Below are 19,706 nucleotides of genomic sequence, written 5' to 3' on the forward strand. Positions count from 1 at the left end.
CCTAAAGGAATGAATCTTTAGTGGTAGGGTTTCAGACACTGTGGCACATCTCTGGAAAAAATTTGGTATATTTGGGATGAGGCACTGGAATAGCTCCTTCCCAGCTCTCCTCAATTCATCAGCCAACAAATATTTATTGAAGACTTTTGGCATGCCCAGGTCCATGCTGGACCTACAAGGGATAGAAAAAAGTAAAGGTTTCCCTGCCCTCAAGAGGTCTATGGTCTACCTGTGAAAGACTAACATACGCAAAAAGGTAATACCAGCATATGCTAAGGTCCAAATAAAGGGTCCAGGCAGTCAGTACTTTTAAAAAGTAAAAAGGCAGAGAAGGGAGAGATCCCCATGGACTTCATCGATGGGGTAGTCTGGGAACTGATCCAGAATTAGATAGGCAGAGAATAGGAGAGAAAATAGCTCAGGAAGAGCAAAGACAGGGAACCCAGAATTGGGAAAGAATGCTTGGGACCTGATGAGTATAGATAGCCTCATTAAATAGATATCCCTGGAATGTTAAAAAGAAGCAGAGAGGACTCTATAGGACATTAGGTAGACATAGAACTTCATTTAGAATTCAAGATCTGTTAAGTATCTACTACACACCATGTACCATGTTAAACATTGGGGATACAAAGACAGAAAAAAGGAAACAGGCTTTGCCCTCAAAGAACTTACATTCTCTTATGGGGAAACAACATATATACAGAAAATCAAATACTATATATATGTATGTATGTATGTGTGTATATATATATATATATATATATATATGTATATATATATATATATATATATATATGTTAAGAGTAGATACAAAATGGGGGTATGTTACAGGCAACTTCCAATTCACTTGCAAGTTATGACATCACCTTCCCAAACAATTGGCATCTAAAGGCATCAGGAGGTAGAACCTGAGCCAAGCCCTTAAGGAAACCAGAACTTGTTGGAAGTACCAATCCTCTATGGAAGATTTATGGAAAGATGTGGGCAAGAATGTATAAATATGACAGTGCAGGTGGAAAGAGGCCCATGTGGTTGAGATCATGGTTCCATCAACATGTCTAAGAATACACCATGTGAGTACGGAAGAGGAAAAGAAGAGAGAAAGGAGAGATGGAAGAGGAGGAGATAGGAGAGAAAAGGAAGGGAGAGGAAGAGAAAGGAGAGAAAGAGAAGGGAGGGGAGGGGAGGAGAGAAGAGATTTCCACTCAGACTAGGAAAACATGAAACGATTATACTAGAAAGGCATCTAGCCTTTTTCCATCACTTGCTACTCTAGCTGGTTTTTATTATTATCATCCTTATCATCATCATTATTATTATTGATGTGTTAATTTTAATCTTCCACAGTGCTTAATAAGACACCTCTGGCTTTTCGTTTGCTGGCAGGAGGTGATTTAGTCTTATTAAACACATTGGTTTTTGTCAATGTTACTTCCAAACCCTAAACCAAGGCAATCTCCCTTAGTGAGGGAGCCTTCCTATCTAAGGAATGTCTAAATGGAATCTGTTTGAATCATAATTCTGTTCTACCAGGAGCCCAGGAAGAGATAGAAAAATTTCAATGCAATCAAAATATGAGACCCTTTTCCTTCAGCTCTTTTCCTTAAAGTCATACAGTTGGCTGAGCAATCTCTTTACACAGATTTGCACCAACAGAAATAAACCATCTATCTCTACAATAGATGTATCTTAGCAGATCAGCACTGTAGAAAATGCATAAATACATAAACCTAGCATTTTTAAATCGTTATAAATATCTCAGTGGGTTGTACATCATAACCTACTATTGCTCTGCTCTGGGATTCTTTGACTGATTCTAATCATGTTGAGAAAGATTCCTCCAATGCACCGCAGCTCAGATAACTGTATTTATCTCTTCCCAACAAGTATAGTTTGTGTCAATCAGAACCAGTACTGAACAAGACTGTCAAATACATGATGCTGTCTTCTTTGTATTCCCAGACTCTCCAGATCCTTATCCATTTCCCCTTTCCCATGTCATCCCTGCAGGTTCAGGGCCCTCTTGTTTTCTTTCCTCTGCCCCTATCACACTTGCATTCAGATTGTGTCTATCAGAATCACAGAGAACACAGAATTTCAGAGTTGGAAGAGACTTCAGAAGCCATCAGGCCTGACCAGTACTCATATAGCAGTACCCTCTACACCAGGGTTTCCTAATTCTTTTGGACTCCTTGAGCAGTCTGGTGAAGCCTAAGGATCCCTTCTTGGAAGAATGTCTTTAAATAACATAACATAAAATACATACAGTTCTAAAGGAACTCAATTCTATTCAAATACAGTTATCAAAATATTATTGTTAAAAGCAAGTTCATAGATCCCAATTTATAAATTCCTGCTTTACAATATCCTTGACAAGTGGTCATCTTACAGGTGAGGGGGCTAGAATGTAAGTAACTTCCTGAGGTAGCTCATTCCATTTTGAGATAGCACTAATTGTTAGGAACTCTTGTCTGTACATCAAGCCTGAATCCACCTGTCTGAACTTCTATATATCACTTCTATTTCTGACTTTTGGGACCAAAGAGAACAAGTATAATCTCTCTTCCACATGACAGTCTTTCAGATACTTGAAGACAGCTATCGTGTCATTTCCCCACCTTACCCACCATCTTCTCTGTTCCAGGTGGAACACCATTAACTGCTTCATTAACCGAGGACTGGTTAGTCTTCGGATGGCAAGATCTTGAGACCCTTTACTAGTCTGGTTGCCCTATTCTGTATGCTCTGCAGTTTAGCAGTGCCTTTCCTGAAATGTGTCACCCATCGGACCTTAGTCCAGTACTTTAAATATGGCAGGGCACAATAGAGCCAGCATCCCTAGTACTCAGCACCGTGGCTCTCAATTCAGCCTAAGATCACTTTCACTTTTTTTGGCTGCCATATCACAATTCCGACTCATACTGAGCTTTCTGTATTCTGAAAGGTCAATGACTGACTGTTCTCAAAGAGGAATGTATTTTAATAAGAGCAAAGATGAGCTGAATGCATGCAGCTCTAGAGGAATGTCAAGTTTTGGGTAGTGGGGCTATGATAGAAAGAAGAACTGGCCTGGGCTGTGTTGTCATTCTAGTTCCCTAAAAATCATACCATTGGAGAGTGGCCTAATAACAATACCACTTATTTCATGTGAAAGTTTAAGATTTACAAAGGTCTTGTTTGGCTCAGTTATATATGTGGTCTGAAGGGAGAGGGAGTAGTCAGTTGAGAAGAATGCTAATGGGAATTCAAGGGAGTAAATAAAATCCTCTTTGTGAAATCAGAATGTCAATGAAAGCTTCTTATGTCTAGCCAAGAGGAAAAATATTTCCCCAAAGAAGGCAGAAAAACTGCTTCTTTTTTGAATGAGATTAAAAACTGAATGTATAGACCTACATCCTAGGGGTCCTCAAGGTAAGAGGCTAGCTTGCTGTTGTTCAGTCATGTCCTACTCTTCATGACCCCATTTGGGGTTTTCTTGGCAAAAATATTGGAGTGGCTTGCCGTTTCCTTCTTCAGTTCATTTTACAGATGAAGAAACTGAGTCAAACAGGGTTAAGTGACTTGCCCAGGGTCACACAGCTAGTACCTGTGGCCAGATTTGAAAGCAGTTCTTCATGACTCCAGGACCAGAACTCTATCCACTGCACCAGCAAGAGATTAGCTAATAGATCTTAAAGGTCTCTTACAATCTCAGATTCCAAAATTGTATTATTTGGATCCCTAAACTAATCTGCTTTGCACAGTTCTGTGACTACAGTTTTATCTCCTAAATCTAGCCACAATGTAAGCCCTAATTCTAGTCACAGACTAACCATAGACAGAGACTGACTTCTAATTTTAGCCATTAGTTAACACCTAATCCCAGGCTCAAACTGATTTCTGCCAACCACAGAATGACCTCTAGCTTCAGGCTGACCCTTAACTGCAGCTTTAGACCAACCCAGACTGACCCTCCAACCCAACATCACACTGTATTTCCCAACCCACCTAATATTTTGCTGGTGACAAGGACACACAAGAAGAAGATTTGAATGGCTCAAGGCAATCTAATCTCATTTGTAAGGGAAATAATTCCTTCCAAATAAGCAAAGTCTGAGGTCCTTTTCAACTGTAGGATTCAATGATTCTTTTATACCACACTGCCTTTCAGTGGTAATGGGTTCCCCATCACTAGAGGACCTAAGTGGAAGTATGGTGATAACTTATCTGGAGTATCGTAGGCATCATGAAAAACAGGAGGAAGAGTTGGACTAGATTACACCTGAGGTCCTTTCTGTCCTGACCTAACCTATCACAGGCACCCATCTTGGGTTAATAAACGGCATGAAATAAGCCAGCATTTCACCAGCTGTGCTAAATTCCTCAGGGTTAAACTCTTGTTACAAACATCTTGTCTTTCTTCTATCTGTCCCTTGAATTTTGTTACCTTGGCAACTCTAGCTAAACCCAACACAACTTCCCTTTTCTCTCTCAAATCACCCTATCATGTCCCCTTTACCCAAGAGATTTCTTTTAAGCAATGAATCGACCGATCAACAAACATTTATTACGCATGTTCTGTGTGCCAGGCAGTGGGGCTACAAAGATGAAAAAGGCCTAGCCTTCAAGGAGCTTATTGTTCCCTGACTCCCCTATTGTCAATAGGATCAAATGTGTACTCCTCTGATTGACATTCAAATAGCTTCACAACTGGGTGCTGAACTACCTTTCCAGTCTTCTTGTATTTTACTCCTTTCTTTAAACTCTGCAATCCAGACACATTAACCTATTGACTGTTCATTAACCTACTGACTGTTCAGCACAAATGACACTCCACTACTCTCTATGTGCCTTTAGACCAGCTGTCACCCATTTTCAGAATACTTTCCCTCCTCACTTCTCCTTCTAAGCATAAAAAACAACTGGATGGAGTCAGAGGGATTGAAAAGAAAAGATACATTTCTGGCATAGCCAAAGAGAAAAGGACAGGTCTGGTAACAGGCTGGACAAAGACAGTTAGCAATCAGATATTGACTTGTATTCTAAGTGGATAAAGCTGCACCATATAGCTCCTAGTTCCACCTATAATTGCTTACCTCTATTCAATCTGTGCACTTATCAATCCTCAGCCTGGGAGTAAAGGAGTATTTGCTGTCTCAAAGATAACTGTTGTTTCTGTCCTGATGATGGAGGGGGTTGAGAGATAAGGAGGAGCTATATCCCTAAAGCCATAGCCCGCAAGTCTTCTGGGGTTGTTAATGAAGTAAGAAAACTTTACATTTCATCACAAATGCAAAAGTATAATAAAGACAGTAGAAATGTGAGTCAATGAATTGTACTGTCCACCCCACTATCATTATCCATACTAACAACCAGGTTCTAGTAACCCTTTTCCTCACCATTTCTATAGATCTTCCCCCTGACCTATTTGACCCAAGGATGGCAATGTAAATATAGTATAGGAAAAACACAAAAATATCAGCATTCTAGGTCATGAAGCATCTGGACAAGGAAGCACCAGTGACAAGAACCCTTGAAAACTAAGGCAATTTCTGCCCCAGCCAAGAAGCCCTTTATATGCTTCCTGCTTCAAGGGAAGCTAGCCAGTAACTGGCTTTCTTAACATGTACCTGGCCAATAGCTAGGACATAGTAATTGGTACATTAAGTTAACAGATGGATAAGTAGTTTAAGTTGGCTCAAGTGGGAAATATATGGTCTGAGATAAAGAGAGGTTCTGATATCTCTCCCTTGTCCCCCTATCCACCCCAGGAGAGAAGGAATCCCTTCTGCATTTCCTCAACCACCTACTCCTTCTCCTGTTCGTTAGCCAACACAACGGGACGAACAGGCCTGAAATGTCATTGTGTAATCACATGAGAGTCAACCAAAGGGAAGAAGGCCCTCAAATACCTCTATTAAAAGGCTATGATTAAGTCAATGCTGCTTCATTCGCCCTCTTGTCAAATGGAATATCAGCAGTAAATTTGTGATATATGACATTTCCAACAGGAACAAATTACCATTGTGGAGATCTGGGTGCAAAGGCCCCACTGTGTTGTCACTGCTTAGAGCAGCCTTGTGACTCACACAGGGTCTAGAAACAATTTGCCAGTTCCCTTTAAAAGAGCAATTTCCCTCTTTGAGTGATTAATGACCTGCCACAAACCAATCTTATTTAGCACCCCTTTGTGCTGCTGAATCACTCCAGGCCTTTACACCAAATTAATCAAGGATTGAGTGCAGGCCAAAGAGGGGACTCAGAAGGTAAATGCCACCCCAAACTTCCCGAATTAAAGAAAGCAAGACCAATCAAATCATATTGGCTTTGACCACCACCCTACTGTCTCCACATGCTAGATACAGTCATGGGAAAAGGAAGAGGAGGGAAGACATCAGAAAAGGTCATTCATTTAGGCTTCATGAATTTCAGGGCTTGGTGTCATTTGAAAGGAGACTGGGTGGAAGGGGACCTTTGCGGTTCTTTAAAAGGATCTTTGCTAAGAAAATAGCCTGAATGCAATAACAAAAGGGGCATTTTACTCTAAAATAGGGGGTCTTAACCTTTTTGTGTCTTCTAGAAGCAGCTAGATGGCTTAGTGATTACTGCACTAGACCCGGAGTCAGGAAGATCTGAGTTCACTTCCTAGCTTTGTGACCCTGGTCAAGTCATTTGACCTCTGTCAACCTCAGTTTCCTCAAGGGTAAAGTGGAAATAATAGTAACACCTACCACCCAGGACTGTTGTTAGGATCTAATGAGATAATAGTTATAAAGCACTTAGCATAGTGCCTAACACATAGTAAGTGCTATATAAATGTCACTTATTATTATCATTCATAGACCCCTTTGGCAACCTGGTGAATCCTATGGGCTCTTTTCAGAATAATGTTTATAAATGCATAGAATAAAATACATAAGATCATAAAGGGAGTCAATCAGATCGAAATTGTTATCTAAATATTTTTTTTCAAAAATTCATACACCTAATCTTAAGGAGACTTGCTCTAAGAAGAAAAATTGTTACCAAGAACTTTGGAGGCCCCCATGATAATCAGATAATTATGCTAATGATTAACTTTTTCTGAGTGTTTTTCAAAGTCATTTGCAGAAAGAACTCTCTTGGGTGATACTTTTTTGAGACAAGCTAAGTTACTGTATTCATTTCAACAGGTATTTGTGTGTCTGTATTATGTGTGAGTGTATATGTGTTTGCGTGTGTATGTGTACTCAAGACAAGGTAATGTAGGAAAATATATTTTAAAATTTGGAAGCCCCTGCCCTCAAGAAGCTACTTTCTATTTTATTAAGGGATTCAGTGTACAAAAATAAATAAATACAGGGTATTTTGAAAAGGGAGAATGCATTAACAACAGGTTAAACCAGGAGGAGGAAGAAACATACCCCTGGCTCCTTGATTCCATTTTCGGACCCTTCCTTCTGCTTCCATTACCCAGCAACCTCTTCTCTTTTGAGGTTTGTTTCATTCAGATAAAGCACCCTGTCACTTTCATTCCACTTCAAACACAGGCCTCATCACCACTCAAAATTTTTCTACTTCCACAATCAAACATTTGGAAATTCCTCTATCTGACCATAATTTCCTCTTTCCCTGACCATAATTTCATCTGGCAGCACTATCTACTGTCTCCCACACCCCTCTTCTTCTAAGTATCTGGTTCAAAGTTTTCTTTTCCACCTCAAACACTGCCCTTTTTATACTTGGAGAATTTAAGAGAGAGAGAGAGAAAAGAAAGATGATATAGATATAGACATGGACGTGGACATGGACACAGACACAGACATAAATTCTCTTCAAGCACCCTAGCCTTACAGTGTATCAGCCTTGTCAGTTCCCATGGCCTACACTTTCATTCCTCTTCAAACACAGGCCTCATCACCACTCAAAATTGTTCTATTTCCACAATGAAGAATTTGGAAATTCCTCTATCTGACCATAATTTCCTCTTTCCCTGACCATAATTTCATCCGGCAGCACTATCTACTGTCTCCCACACCTCTCTCCCTCTAAGTATCTGGTTCAAAGTTTCTTTTCCACCTCAAACACTGTCCTTTTTATACTTGGAGAATTTAAGAGAGAGAGAGAGAGAGAGAGGAAAAAAGAGAGAGATGATATAGATAGAGACATGGACATGGACGTGGACATGGACACAGACAGACATAGATGTCTCTTCAAGCACCCTAGCCTTACGGTGTATCAGCCTTGTCAATTCCCCTTGCCTACATTTTCATTCCTCTTCAAACACAGGCCTCATCACCACTTAAAATTGTTCTATTTCCACAATGAAGAATATGGAAATTCCTCTATCTGACCATAATTTCCTTTTTCCCTGCCCATAATTGCATTTCTTCCTGTTGACTCATACTTCCTAAACCTATTGTTCACCCTCGCCAAGACCTCCAATTCACCTGTTACTTGATGTTCTCTTAGGTGATCATCCTTGCACAAATTTCACTTTCCTTCCTTTCCAATCTCAAATGTAAGTCTCATCATTTGAACTGTACACTGTTTTTTTGGTTGGGTTTTTTTTGCTAGAAACCCTGTTCTCCTCTGCATATCCCTCCCCCCACTCCCCATCCTTGACCTGTTCCTGCTTTTCCATTTCTAAATTCCACCTTCGGATCATCCCACAGTAAGTAAGCCTTCTTATTCTTACTCACATGCAGCTAAATGGTACTAGAGGAGGCCACACAATCATGCTGACTGGGTTTTCTAGTAATTTATGTTGTCTAATCTTAATTAGGCCTTCAAGAAAGCAAAGCAAGCTTTTAATATTCTCCAATTAACTCTCTATCTCACTCCTTATCATGGAGATCCAAAAACTCTTTCTTCTCTCTTTAAGCTTCTCATACCAGTCTTCCTCCCAGCCCAACAGAGAACCTCATGCCTTACTGAAAAAATAAAGACCATTTATTTTGAGCTACCTTTCTGCCCTTCTCTACCTCTAAAAATGCCTTGACATCATTACCAACTCTTTCATCCTTTACTCTGATCTCAGATGAAGAGGTAGCCCTTCTCCTTGCTAAAGCAATCCTTTGCATAACTACCCCTGGTTCCTAGCATGCACTCCCTTCTTATCTTTGCCCCATATATTCCTCAGCTTACTTCAAGGCTCAGCCTAAGTTCTGCCTCCTATAGAAGGCCTACCTACATTCCATCCTCCAGGTGCTGACATACTCTTCTCCAAAAATCACTTTGTATATGTTTTGCATTGACTTATATGCTATTGGACACAACTCCCTTCAAAAAAAAAATAATAAGTTCCTTGAGAGCAGGAATTGTTTCATTTTTGTCTCAGTATTCCCAGTGCCTAGTTCATAGTGGATGCTCAATAGATGCTTGTAGAAAGAATGAATAACCAGGGAATTCATTTTAGAAGGTTTCATGGAGGAGATGACACCCGAAGTGATTTTGAAGAAAGATGAAGATTTTAAGAGGGAGAAATGAGGAAGGTGTGTATTCCAGGTCTGGACACACATTTGTGTGAATGCAGCACAACAGAAATTAGGATGCCTAGATCAAGGAGCAATTAGTAGTCCAGTTTCCCTGAAATATAGAGTACATGAAGGGAAATAATATTTTTAAAAGCTTGAAAGGTAGTTGGGTAGCCTTAATTGTCAAGCTGAGAAGTTGGTATTTTATTGTAGAGATAATGTGGAATGACTGAAAGCCTTTAACCAGAGTGGTGATATATTCGGATAATGCCTTAGAAAGGTGATTTTGGCAGTTGTGTGGAGGATGAATTAATCAATAAAGGAAGAAAGTAGATCAATTTTCAGTGTATGATGGTCAATCAATCAAAATATAATAAAGACCTAAATTAAGGTGACGGCCATGTAGAGAGAAGTAGGAGTGGAAGGAAAGAGATCCATGTAAGAGCCATTGTGTTTGTAGAATCAATTTGTTGTTGTTTTTCGGTTGTTTCATTAGGTCCAACTCTTTGTGACCCCCTTTTGGGGTTTTCTTGGCAAAGATACTGGAGTGGTTTGCCATTTGTTTCTCCAGTTCATTTTACAGATGAGGAAACTAAGGCAAATAGGACTAAGTGAGTTGCCCAGGGTCACACAGCTAGTGAGTATCTGAGGCCAGATTTGAACCCAGAAAAATGAGTCTTCCTGACTTCAGGTGCAGTGCTCTATCTACCTAGCTGTTCCATACAATTGATGGGATTTGATTGGATAATGGAAGTGAGGGAAAAGAAAACATGAAGCATGACTCCCAAGATCACAAACCTAGGTGACTGGAAGAATGGTGACATCCCTAAAAGAAACAGGAAATTTTGAAGGAAAAGAGGAGAAAAAGTGAAGAGTCCCATGGTGCCAGTGGGATATAGACTTGGAGGTGTCTAGTGGGCAATTGGTGATATAGGTAATCCCACTAATTAAGAGAGAGATTAGGACTGACTATGTAGATTGGGGAACCATCTGCAAAGAGGTAATATTTAAACTCCTAGGAGATTATCAAGTGAAAGAACATAGAGAGAAAACAAAAAGGGTACTGGGGGAGAGTTAGGCATGTTTGTGGTTGGGAGGTGGGGCTTGGATGATGATCAAAAAAATAGAATTAGAAGGAGCTGTCAGACAGCCCACAGGATCATAGATTGAGATCTAGAAGGGAACTTAGTGATCATCTAGTCCAAATCCTTCATTGTACAGATGATAAAACTGAGGCTCAAAGAGTTAGGTGATTTGCCCAAGATCCCACAGATGTTAAGTGTCAGGGGTAGAATTTCAATTCACATCTTCTGACTCTAAGGATAAAGTAGAATTGCAAATGTCAGAGAGGAAGAGGAGGAGGAAGAAGAAGAGAAGGAGAAGATGGAGGAGGAGGAGGGGAATTAAGAGGAGGAGGAGGGGGAAGAGGAGAAGGAAGGAGAGGAGAAGGAGGAGAAGGAGGGGTAGGAGGGAGAGGGGGAGGGGGAGAAAGAGGAGGAGGAGGAAAAGAAGGAGGGGGAAGAGGAAGAGGAGGAGAAGGACAAAAAGAAGAAAGAGAAGGAGGGAGAGGAGGAAGAGAGGAGAAGAGAGGAAGGAAGGAGGAAAGAGGGGAGAGACAGATACAGAGAGGTAGAGGGAATATCTAGGAAGAGGAGTTTAACTGATAGTGCAAAAAATGACAAAACTGTCAGAGTATCAAAGACATGAGGGACTGAACAAAAAGTCATCAAATTTAGCAGCTGAGATATTATAAGCAACCTTTGGTTAGCTTCAGTAGAGTGTTGGCATCAAAAAACCAATTGAAAGGGACTGAGGCATGAGTGGATTATGAGGAAATAAAGGCAGCAGGTACCAATAATTTTCCATGGAACCTGGGTCTAAAAAGGAGGGGAGCTACAGAATACTAGTTTAAAGGAATGTTGAGGCCAAATGAAGGTTTTCTAAAGGATGGAATAGACCCGAACTTGTTTTCAGACAGTGAAGATGGAACCAATCCATAGAGCAAGAATGAAGACGAGAGAGGAATGGGAGAAGAATGAACAGACACACTCCCAGAGGTCGATAGAAAAAGATCAGAGCAAAAGAACAAGAAGAAGGGTTGGACATGGCCAAGAGAGTCTTTTCCTCAGAGAATGGAACAGAGAAGAAGATGTAAAAGGGGTTTGTTATGTTGGTACCTAAAAGCATTTTAAGGATGTTTCTCTCATACAAATTTTCTGTAATTAAGACTTTTTTTCCTAATTTGGACTGGCTCTTCTTGCTGATTAGTCTCAGTTAGTAAGATTTGATTGCAAAGGAGTGGTATCAGTTGAGAGTGGCATTAGTCTAGACAAGATGGGGACCTTTTCAGGGCTGACCCCAGGTGAAACTTCTCAGTTAGCAAAGCTTGTCCTTACCATTCCTATCTGAAGCTATTTCTTCCCTCTAGGGAGATCCAGTCTCCTCCTGCCTACTTTCTTCCTATGGCTCATTCTTATGAAAGTTTCTGAAGAAAAAGGAGAAGGAGAGAGACTTCAGGAAGAGAAACAGAAGGACTGGAGAAAGAAATAAAACCAACTGCTGAGGTAAATTGGGAATACAAGGTAAAGAAGCTGGATGTAGCCGACAAAGTAGAATACTGTCAGGTTGAAAACCTTGACAAGCAGTTTGGCTACAGCCATTCTCTAGAAAAGCAATCAGCAAAAATTACGGAGGACTAAAGCTCTAACTTTCAGCAGTTATGAAGAGCAGAACTTTGCAATGACACATGCTGAGTGTGTAACGCTTGTATTTTTGGCTTGGCCAAAGGACTGCTATTCTAGAAAAGAAGATGAAAGGGCTTGAGGCTCACCTCTCTACTCTCTAGGCTATCAAAGATAATGTACTATTCTTTTTGTTAATGGCAGTTTTCTTGTGAAAATAAAAACAAAAAAAGTATCTGAAAAAGCAGAGATGGCTAGGTGGTACAGTAGTTCTGGAGTCAGAAAGATCTAAGTTCAAATCAAGCCTTTGTGACCCTGGGCAAGTCACTCTGCCTCAGTTTTCTTAACTGTAAAATGGGGATAATAACAGCACCTACCTCACAAGGTTGTTGTGAGAATGAGGTAAGATGATGTTTATAAAAAGTGCCTGCCCCAGTAACCGGCACATGGTAGGAGTTTCATACATGCTTCTTCCTTCTTTCCCTTCCACATAATAATCCTGACTTCTATCAGGGGGCAAGACAGTAGAAGAATGTCACAAGGGAAGAAGAACTGTGGAATACTTAGAGCTAAGGAACACGTATGAGACTATTACCAAAGAGGGAGCTAGACCTTTGGAGGAAGAAGCAGTTCCTTTTAATTTAATGAATGAAGGTATGGATTTACAGGTACTATCAGGTGAGACATCATCCAGTAAGAGTCAGAAGAACAAGTGATGAATAGTGGCTGTTGATGAGTTACTGACAAGGGACATTGAATCAATGAGTTGTCAACCTCATGATACTAGTAACTTTGCTGTTTTCCTGTGGCATGTATCTAAGATACACTATAGTGATAGTGAAAGTCAGAAGACTTGTTGAACCAAACAACTACTACCTACTTCTGGTAATTCAAGTATCATAAATGATACTTCCAAAAGGAACCTAGAAAGCAATGTTAAAGATTATGAAGTCTTGGGCAAGAAACTGAAGCTCTCAGGGGCACAGATGGTGTTTCCATTACTACTGCTGATTAAGGACACCAGATTCAGTAGGCAAAGATGAATCTGAAAAGTGAGTGGCTAACAATATTTAAGATGGCATCTGAGAATTATATTGAATTTCTGGACCATGGCTTAAAATATAGACATGATGGGATCCTGGCTGGGGATGGGATGGACCTGGCAGGGACTGGTAAAAAAAAATATTTTTTCTGGAATCTTGAAAATCTAATCAAAAGGGTTTTAAACTGATAAAGAAGAGGGAGAGAGAAAACCACCTTCAAATATCTACCAAGCCAAACACCACAGAGAATAAGTATAATGTGGTGGAGGGGAAAGTGGAAGGGGGGGTGAAATAACAGCAAAACTGTTGGAGAATTCAGAAGAGAAAAAAATATTAGAGAAGAATCAGCCCTTGTTACATACATTCTATTCCTAGCCAAGAGTCCATCGTGTCTATATTTTAAGCCATAGTCCATAAATCCAAATCCCATCCTCAGATACCATTTTTTAACTAGATACAAAGCAATAAAATCTATGGCCTCCAACATCTCTATGTAAATGCACCAAGTTAGCGTAACAATCAAGGTGAATTAGTGATCCTAATACAAGGAGATGAATTTGATAATATAAGTATTATTAAGATTTGGTGGGAAGAGATTCATGTGTAGAATTGGCTCTGGAAGCATCTACTTTATTAAAAAAAAACAGGACAAGTAAGTGGAATAGTAAGTGTTGCATATAAAGAAGATATACTTATATAAGGAAATTTAATAGCCAGATAGTGGATAGCACTTGGGTAATATCAATAAAGGGGAAAAGCGATGCAACATCGTCACTGGAATAAACTATAGACCACTCAGGGTGTAGAAATAGATAAGGAATTCTGGAAATAAATTACTAGGCTGTCCCAGAGGCATGATAGAGCAGTGATGGGGGAATTTGATTACTTGGACAGGTACTGGAGCTCTGTCTCTGTTTCTGCCAAAAGCAGAAACTTGACTTGTTCTAACAGTCATTTTATCCCTCATAAGATGGAAAGCCAACAAGAACAATTTCAGTTCTGGATCTGATTCACACCAACAAGGAGGAACTGGTTTTTAAAGTGGTAATAGGACCTTTGCTGGGGCAGGGGAGTGGGGAGAGAAGGGGGAGGGAGTAATTACCACTTGGGATTTGGAAATTTAAGAAACCATTCAGACTTGGGTGGGAATCTTAGATTTTAGACAGAAAGTTAAAAGAGTTCAGAAAAAGGAAAGAGACTCTCAAAAGCCCTAAAAATTTGCAAAGGAAGTCTGCCCAGGAGGAATGAATGACTCTCAAGAATGAAGTTCTGAGGTCACAAGGAGAAAATTACAGTGATGGGGAAAATAGGAGCTGTCGAAAGAGAACAATGTGGATGCAAAGGGAACTCATCAAACATTCCAGAAGATAAAAATAAGGGCAAACAGAAGACGATGTTGCTAAGCTAAAACTCAAAGAGAACTGATGGTGAGAAAGCTAAAGAAAACATAAAGGTTTTTAAAGCTCTTTTTTGGAAAGGAAGAAGATTAAAGAAGGGACAGGACAGATGCTCAGAGTGAATGAGACACTGGTGATTTAAGAAAGAAAGAATAGCTGCTCAACTTTTATTTTGCTTGTTGTCTTTGCCAAGGAGATGACTTTTGGACTAGAACGGACAGAACAAATGTGGCTAATAGGGAATTGAAACTCAAGAAGAGTAGGGAGGAAGCAAGAGAATACCTTGTTGCCTCTGATAAATCCAAATTAATGGGCCCACATAATGTCATCCTCAGTTAGCTGTCATGCAGTAATTAATGGATTGTTTTAGTTGGACCCAGAGGGCAGAGGCTATTTTCAACTCAATGCAAAGCAAACTTTTGAACAATTTGAGTTATCCAAAAGTGGAATGAGCCACCCTGGTGAGCAGTCAGTTTCCCCTCACCAGAAGTCTTTGAGAAAAGAATGGATGATGACTTGTCTGAGATGTTTTGGAGAGAATTTCTATTTAGATACAGATTGAACAAGCAACCCTAAGGTTTTGTGATTCTAATTCTGTGATGCTTAATGTGCTTTCTGATCCAGACTTAAAATATCTTACCCCTTCCAGATGTTTTTGAATTTTTTAACCTTTTAAAAGTTCAATTTAATTTTTTGAACTAAAAAGCATTTATTTTCTCTTTCTCCCAACACACACACACACACACACGCGCGCGCGTCGGGAAAAAAGAAAAAGAAAAGTTTTGTAAGAAAGAGTCAAGGACACAGTTTAACTGGAAGGAGGAGGGGAAGAACATCTCTGCAGCAAGTCTCTCTAATAAAGATCTGTTCCAATTTTAATAGAGGATTCTTAAAGTTGGAAAAAATAAACTTTCAAGACCTTAATGGTTGTATAGCTATCCCTGACCCACCATAAATCACACTACATAGCAGGCACTTTGCTTTATCAGACCAGCTCCATCTTTATACTTGACCCGTACCACTAAGGTTCCAACTAAAGTTTGGAAGAATGCTTTGGGTTTAAATACAGTTGGGCCCCATTATAATGATGCAATTGCATGTAATAGTATCTGAGGCATAAGAATAGCAGGGGACATTATATCCACCCTTGCCAGGGATTTGGACCAAATGACCTTTTGGGGATGTCCAAAGGAGGCAGAGTACACTAGGGGGTCCAGGCAGAGTTGGCTTATGACAAAATTGTGATATTGGTAGAATTTACTTTGAGTTTCAAGTTGTCTCTTTCTGCAAACTAATATCCCTTTTCAGTAACCCCTTCTCTATATCCCTCTAATCCAGTGGTTTCGGTCTGTCTGGGCATTCCCATTAGGGAGAAAAGTTACTTGAGAAACTAATTCCCCCTGAGATGCTAAGAATTAATGGGCAAATTTGTAAACATGCTCAGGGTGATTTTTTAAGGAATAAATCTCTAACTGTAAAATTTCAGGTATTAAAGGGTATTGAGGAAAGGAGCCCTTAAAAATTAAGACTTAAGTAATCCATGGGTGTCATAGGAGTATTATGTACTTTGTACAGTCTGGGTTTGTTTCTCCTTATCAGGGTAAGGAAGCCATCCTGGAGAATTTCTTGGTCCATGGGATGAGGTTCCTTTACCACCTGAGACATAAAGAACTATTTGGGGAGCTGGTGGTTCTAAGAATTTGTAGAGTTCCAACTTTACTGAGAGACATCCTTCTAACCCATTGTTTCTATTCTTAGAAAGAACCTTCTATTTTTAATGAGTCACATCATTTTAATTCTAAGTATATGTATTGTTATTGAATTTTTCAACCATGAGTTTTTCATTGCATTCTAGTCCTGTGTCTGATTTGCTATACTTGACTGAGCTAGGTCTGTCCCAGAACAATGGATCACTACCTATTCTACCACTGCATAAGGTCAGTTCTACCCAGAAATAGCAGACTAAACTCATTGACTTTTTTGACAGGGTTAATGAACTGGCAGATCAGGGGAACGCCATATGCATAGTAGACACCTGGATTTCAGCAAAACATCTGGTAAGGTCATTCACAGTTCAACTCCGGAGACGAAAAGGTATGAATAGAAAGACAGGCCTGCTCAATGAATTAAGTTGCTGGAGTAGCAATAATTCCCATGAGTGTTGATTAGGGATTCTGTCACTATGGAGGGATATCTCTGATGGAGTGCTCAGTAGAACCCAGTTCTGGTCTAATGATCCAGTTCCAATGATTTAGAGGCATAGTTTGCATAGACTGCAAACTTAACAAATTTGGAGATATGAAAATGAAAAGGGTTAACATGATGGATGAGGGACTTCAGAATTAAAAAGAATTCAATAGGCTGGAATGTTGAACCCAATCTAATATGGTACAACTTAACAGGAACACTATAAAAGCAAATATTTGCATATGGGTTCAGAAAATTAACTGCACAAGTATAGGATATGGGATCTGACCTTATGAAATTCATACAAAAAAGACAAAGGAATTTTAGTACCCTGGAAACTCAGTATGAGTCAACAATGTTATGTTAGAAATGAAAAAAAAAAAGGTGGCGCCAAGATGGCAGCTGGAAAGCAGGGACTCGCTTAAACTCTCCTCCAAATCCCTCCAAACGCATATAAAAATGGCTCTGAACAAATTTTAGAGCTGCAGAACCCATGAAATAGCAGAGAGAAGGAGGTCTTCAGCCCAGGACAGCCTGGATGGTCTCTGGGAAGGGTCTATCACATGGTGCTGGGAGCAGAGTGCATCCCAGCATGGGCTGCACCAGGACAGACCAGGTGCTGAGGAGATGGGGTAGAGCAGTCCAAAGGGCCATGAATCACTGAGCTATAGCAGTTACCAGACTTCTAACCCACAAACGCCAAAGACAGCACAGCAGGTTAGTGGGAAAACTGCTGGATCAAGGAGAGAGAAGTGCAGGTCCGGCCCTGACCTGGGGGTGGCAGAGGTGAAACAGTGGTAGTGGTTGTGGCAGCAGCAGGAAGCTCCTGTAGCTACTTCCAGAGCTCCAGCTGTGGCGGGTTCCAGCCCCAGGCCCACCCGGTAAGAGGAATCAAGAGGTGGATCAGAGCAGGAATGCAGGGAGCACTTTGCTGGCACAGAGGCAGGGTTCTCTTGCTTTGCCCTGCTTGGATGTGGGTCACAATCCTGGAGTGCTGCAGTGACAGAGCCTGGGGTGACGGTGGAGTAGAAGTAGCTCTGAAAACAGCAGTGCTTGGACCCTAAAGCTTGGGACAAAGTACTCTCTACTCTACAAGTGCTCATGCCCTGACAAAAAGCTCAAGGGTCAAGTAGTTGGCTGGGGACATGACCAGGCAGTGAAAAAGGACACAGACTATTGAATCGGTTTTTGGTAACAAAGAAGAGCAAAACATACAGCCAGAAGAAGTCAACAAAGTCAAAGAGCCTACATCAAAAGCCTCCAAGAAAAATATGAATTGGTCTCAGGCCATGGAAGAGCTCAAAAAGGATTTGGAAAAGCAAGTAAGAGAAGAATGGGGAAGAGAAATGAGAGTGATGCAAGAAAATAATGAAAAACAGTCAATGACTTGCTAAGGGAGACCCAAAAAATACTGAAGAAAATAACACCTTAAAAATAGATTAACCCAACTGGCAAAAGAGATCCAAAAAGCCAGTGAGGAGAAGAATTCCTTGATAGGCAGAATTAGCCAAATAGAAAAGGAGGTCCAAAAGACCACTGAAGAAAATACCACCCTAAAAATTAGATTGGAGCAAGTAGAAGCTAGTGACTTTATGAGAAATCAAGATATTATAAAACAGAACCAAAGGAATGAAAAAATGGAAGACAATGTCAAATATCTCATTGGAAAAACCATTGACCTGGAAAATAGATCCAGGAGAGATAAATTTAAAAATTATTGGACTACCTGAAAGCCATGATCAAAAAAAAAGAGCCTAGATATCATCTTTCAAGAAATTATCAAGGAAAACTGCCCTGATATTCTAGAGCCAGAGGGTAAAATAGAAATTGAAAGAATCCACCGATCACCTCTTGAAAAAGATCCCGAAAAGAAAAATCCTAGGAATATTGTCACCAAATTCCAGAGTTTCCAGGTCAAGGAGAAAATACTGCAAGCAGCCAGAAAGATACAATTTGAATATTGTGGAAACACAATCAAGATAACACAAGATGTAGCAACTTCTACCTTAAGGGATCAAAGGGCTTGGAATATGATATTCTGGAGGTCACAGGAGCTAGGATTAAAACCAAGAATCACCTACCAAGCAAAACTGAGTATAATGCTCCAAGGCAAAATACGGATTTTCAATAAAATAGAGGACTTTCAAGCTTTCTTGATGAAAAGACCAGAGCTGAATAGAAAATTTGACTTTCAAATGCAAGAATCAAGAGAAGCATGAGAAGATCAGAATGTTATCATTGGTCCTTCTAATAATCTGCCCTCCAGAAGAGCTCACTCTTTGACTACAGCTGGATCTCCTAACTTAGCTGCTGGAGCACCTTCACCAGTCAGACCACTCTCCTTACCCGTATTGTCACCTTCAAGCAAGAGTCAGCCTAAGTAAGGACAAATTCTATTGTAAAATAGAATCACTAATATCTTGTAGTTGTATTTTTTTATTCTTTAGATTGTTCTTTTTGGGATGACCGTACAGAAATTCAACTCACTAATTAAAAAACTAACCAGCCTTGTGCCATTAATTTAAAAAAATGAAAAAAAATGCTACTACAATCTTGTCAACATTTAAATGGATGAGTAATATCTTTGAAGTTGAGGTTCCCCTCAGAATTGCAGATTACAACCCTTCTATACCTTCTTATACTATGTGATGTAACATTAACCATGTCTTTCCATAAATGCTTCATAGAGAAGTCACCCAACAAACTGGTTACTCCAATATTTTGTAGGGCACAGCCTAAAACTGGTGCAATTGTATTCAACAAAACAGAGTCAAAATTGTATGATGGCTAGGAAAGCTGGCTTCAGAGCCAGAAATTTTTTTTCTTTCATTTCAGTCACATCTGACTCTTTGTGACCTCATTTGGGGTTTTCTTGCAAAGATAATGGAGCAGTTTTCTCCATTTCCTTCTCCAGTTCATTTTACAGATAAGGAAACTGGAACAAACAGGGTTAAGTGACTT

Source organism: Trichosurus vulpecula, chromosome 2 (assembly GCF_011100635.1).
Source record: "Trichosurus vulpecula isolate mTriVul1 chromosome 2, mTriVul1.pri, whole genome shotgun sequence".
Lineage (NCBI taxonomy): Eukaryota > Metazoa > Chordata > Mammalia > Diprotodontia > Phalangeridae > Trichosurus > Trichosurus vulpecula.